Source organism: Rhipicephalus microplus, unplaced genomic scaffold (assembly GCF_043290135.1).
Source record: "Rhipicephalus microplus isolate Deutch F79 unplaced genomic scaffold, USDA_Rmic scaffold_230, whole genome shotgun sequence".
NCBI lineage: Eukaryota > Metazoa > Arthropoda > Arachnida > Ixodida > Ixodidae > Rhipicephalus > Rhipicephalus microplus.
The window spans coordinates 93397-97500 of record NW_027464801.1 but is presented as its reverse complement, the minus strand read 5'-3'; the positions used below and the strand labels follow the sequence as shown (position 1 = coordinate 97500).

Sequence of the window (4104 nt, the reverse complement as noted above, 5' to 3'; positions counted from 1 at the left end):
CAAGTCTCGCAGCTGGCTGCGTTCTTCATCGACCCGAGAACCGAGTGATCCACCGCTTAGAGTCGTGAAAAAGTGTTTGTTCAATTCCGTACAGTCAAAACCAAACGTTTCTGGCACTCGGCCAAACAGTGGCCAAGAAGGGCGCTTTTCAGCGCACGCTTGGACTCCAAAACTCTGCCGCGCCTTTTTCGGCTGCCGCAAATCGAGCAAACGGTGTGTTTCGGACGGCGTTTCGCTTCCGCTACTTGCGAGTGCTTTCGTGGTCCACCCCTCTATAAATACTCGGGAGGCGTCGAAGCCGGTTCTCCAAGCCGGACCCGTAGGTATCGTTGTGTGCTCGCTCTCATTGGCCCGCCTAACCAGAAAATGCCTGCGGTACACCCATTTGGATAAGAGTGCACGCAGATGCGGGCCTCGACGGCTACACATTTCCTCGGGCGGCCGCCTCCCGGCCTCCGTGGAGCGCGGGATGCACGGTCCCATCGACAAGCCTCTCCCGTTTTTACCGTGGCGTCGCGGTTCACCACGGCGGGCGGGTCGGTCTCCTCCGCATAAAAAGGGGGACCCCCGCTTTTTGTTCCACGAAATCGCACAAGCTTTTTTCGCATCCACGGTTTGCCACCGCACACCAAAATGCCGATCCGGCTGCCTACTTTAGCCAACAGGTGGAGCCAGGCGCGCCGTACTTGCGCGGCACTTCCCACGTCCACCGAAGTCGGTGCCAAGGACCACTTTCGGCGCCGGAGCCGCGTACGAGCCTACTCGAGGCGGAAGAACGAAGCCAGCAAGGGCCTGGCCGCAAGTGCGTTCAATTGTCGGGACGTCCAAGTCCCTCGTTCTTCCGTGCTTCCTCTTTCGGCAAGTCGTTGCGGCACCTTCCCAAAGCGCGCAGACCCGCTAATCGCGACGAGCGCGACGTGGCCGTGCCGCCTTTCCCTCGGCAGCAAGCAAAACGCCTGGCAACGTCGACGCTCCCCTAACCGCGATCTCGCACCGTGTTTCGTGTGGCGAATTCAAAAGCCGGCCGGCGCTGCTGCAACCATTACGGTCGGTACGCATACGCCGCGGAGGGCGGGACGGTCATCGGAGCGTGCGGTTCCTCCATCGAGTACTGCGCACCTCGGCCGTCGCATCGCCGTGCCATGACCGGCCGCGCGTCAACGCGAACCGGTGCCAGCGAGATCCCTCGCCTGCAAGAACCGACCGGCAGCCTCCGTCACCCGAGGACGCGGAGGCGCTTGCCGCGGACGGCGGGACGGTATGCACTGGTGCACAGCGGACCCGTCACATCGCCAGTTCCTTGACCGACCGCCGACGCTTGTGCCGTTCCTCTCGTACTTGGCAGTCGCCGCGCGATTGTCGGGTCTCGTTCTTGCACGCTCGAACGGTCGGGAGGGCACTCGGCTGGCGTTTCGGGAACGCGCAGCCTCGCCTTCTACCGACGTAACCACGACTCGCCGTTCGCGCTCCGCCGCTCCTGTTTACAGTACTAGGCGGTCCCGCAGCGGTCGGGTCGCGCATTTCGAGCGCTTCGAGCCACGGTGCAGTGGCGGGTCGAAAGCCGACCTATGAGTGCGTTGCGCCGTTTGTACCCGCGTCCGCCACCTGGCCGACCGTCCAAGGTCGCGGTGTTGGCGTCCGCTGGGCGCAACAATTTGTCACGGGGTGCCGCTCCACATTCAGGCAGCCCCGTGGGGAAAAGCCGACCCCGCGTCCAAACGGGGTCAGCGGCAGAAAGTGTCGGGCGCAGACGCAGCTGAGGCGCTCACCCTTCACAATCCGTTAATGATCCTTCCGCAGGTTCACCTACGGAAACCTTGTTACGACTTTTACTTCCTCTAAATGATCAAGTTTGGTCATCTTTCCAACAGACCGGCGCAACCGAAAGGCCGCGCCGGACATCGGTCCGAAGACCTCACTAAATCATTCAATCGGTAGTAGCGACGGGCGGTGTGTACAAAGGGCAGGGACGTAATCAACGCGAGCTTATGACTCGCGCTTACTGGGAATTCCTCGTTCAAGGGGAACAATTGCAAGCCCCTATCCCAATCACGAAAGAAGTTCCACGGGTTACCCAGTCTTTTCAGACAGGGATAAAGACACGCTGCTTCCTTCAGTGTAGCGCGCGTGCGGCCCCGGACATCTAAGGGCATCACAGACCTGTTATTGCTCTGTTTCGTGCGGCTAGGAGCCGCTTGTCCCTTTAAGAAGGTTGTAAGGTGCTGGGAACCCCGCACCTATTTAATAGGCTAGAGTCTCGTTCGTTATCGGAATTAACCAGACAAATCGCTCCACCAACTAAGAACGGCCATGCACCACCATCCACCGAATCAAGAAAGAGCTCTCAATCTGTCAATCCTCCCAGTGTCCGGGCCGGGTAAGTTTTCCCGTGTTGAGTCAAATTAAGCCGCAGGCTCCACTCCTGGTGGTGCCCTTCCGTCAATTCCTTTAAGTTTCAGCTTTGCAACCATACTTCCCCCGGAACCCAAATACTTTGGTTTCCCGGAAGCTGCCCGCCGAGTCATTTGAGTAACTCAGGCGGATCGCTGGTTGGCATCGTTTATGGTCAGAACTAGGGCGGTATCTGATCGCCTTCGAACCTCTGACTTTCGTTCTTGATCAATGAAAACATTCTTGGCAAATGCTTTCGCAGTAGTTCGTCTTGCGACGGTCCAAGAATTTCACCTCTAGCGCCGCAATACGAATGCCCCCGTCCGTCCCTCTTAATCATTACCTCGTATTCCAAAAACCAACAGAACAGAAACGAGGTCTTGTTCTATTATTCCATGCAAGTTTATTCAGGCGACTCGCCTGCGTTGAGCACTCTAATTTTTTCAAAGTAAAAGCACCGGCCATCTCGAGGCACACAATGAAGTGCACCAAGAAAGAACCGGCATGATGTTCAGTCCGAGCCGTCGCATCGGGTAGATGCACTACTCGTCTGGAACTGAGATCCAACTACGAGCTTTTTAACCGCAGCAGCTTTAGTATACGCTATTGGAGCTGGAATTACCGCGGCTGCTGGCACCAGACTTGCCCTCCAATTGATCCTCGTTAAAGGATTTAGAGTGTACTCATTTCAATTACGGGGCCTCAAAAGAGTCCCGTATTGTTATTTTTCGTCACTACCTCCCCGTGCCGGGAGTGGGTAATTTGCGCGCCTGCTGCCTTCCTTGGATGTGGTAGCCGTTTCTCAGGCTCCCTCTCCGGAATCGAACCCTGATTCTCCGTTACCCGTAACAACCATGGTAAGCAAGTAACCTACCATCGAAAGTTGATAAGGCAGACACTTGAAAGAAACGTCGCCGGCTCGTGGCCATGCGATCAGCACAAAGTTATCCAGAGTCACCACACAATACGGGCCGAAACCCGATCGATCTTGGTCTAATAAAAGCACCCGTTACCCAAAGGGCTCCAGGCTCACTGCATGTATTAGCTCTAGAATTGCCACAGTTATCCAAGTAGGAAGAAACGATCTAAGGAACCATAACTGATTTAATGAGCCATTCGCGGTTTCGCCTTATTTCGGCATGTACTTAGACATGCATGGCTTAATCTTTGAGACAAGCATATGATTACTGGCAGGATCAACCAGGTAATCGTTCGACTGCGCGTCCGTCCTCGCCCTCGGCGGGCCGGACGCAGTCTGTGTGCGGCGGAGGCCACCTTCAGGCGCCCCAACACGCTTATTTTGCACTCCGAGATGACGGCGTTCGAGCTCGCTACGGCACAACCTTCCCGAAAGACGAGTGGGAGCCGTGCGGCAAGAAGCACGTTCATGCTCGCTCTTTTTCGTTGCATCGACTCGGTCGCGCCGTGCGGGTTGCCCAAGCCCGCTGCACTGTCGGTGGACCGGCCGGAACTAGCAACGGAGCCGAGACTGCAAAGCCGCCAGACGACGGGTCACGCCCGCGTCTTCGGCGCTTTCGCATCTGAATCGCCCGAGGACGACACGGAACACACCTCGATATCGTGGTAAAACGGCACCGTCCGACAACCAGCCCCTAACGCATCAAGCGGATGAGGCTGCAGACGACTGCCGTGGATTCCCCTGGAGCAGACCCGAGGACACGCTTGACGAGGCCGAAGCCCGCCGCATATCAG

The 4104-nt window shown here is 57.2% G+C and overlaps 2 non-coding genes across 2 annotated transcripts in view; both read right to left on the bottom strand.

Moving 5' to 3' along the window:
- LOC142792651 (5.8S ribosomal RNA) overlaps positions 1 to 64 on the bottom strand; it is a 153-nt gene extending 89 nt beyond the window's left edge. Inside the window, exon 1 of the ribosomal RNA XR_012891102.1 lies at positions 1 to 64. This exon is cut by the window's left edge and continues 89 nt beyond it. This is a non-coding gene — a ribosomal RNA (5.8S ribosomal RNA).
- Positions 65 to 1783: 1719 nt separating this feature from the next.
- Positions 1784 to 3598, bottom strand: LOC142792628 (small subunit ribosomal RNA). The gene has a single exon (XR_012891081.1). It is a non-coding gene; the product is annotated as a small subunit ribosomal RNA (ribosomal RNA).
- Positions 3599 to 4104: the final 506 nt, after the last annotated feature.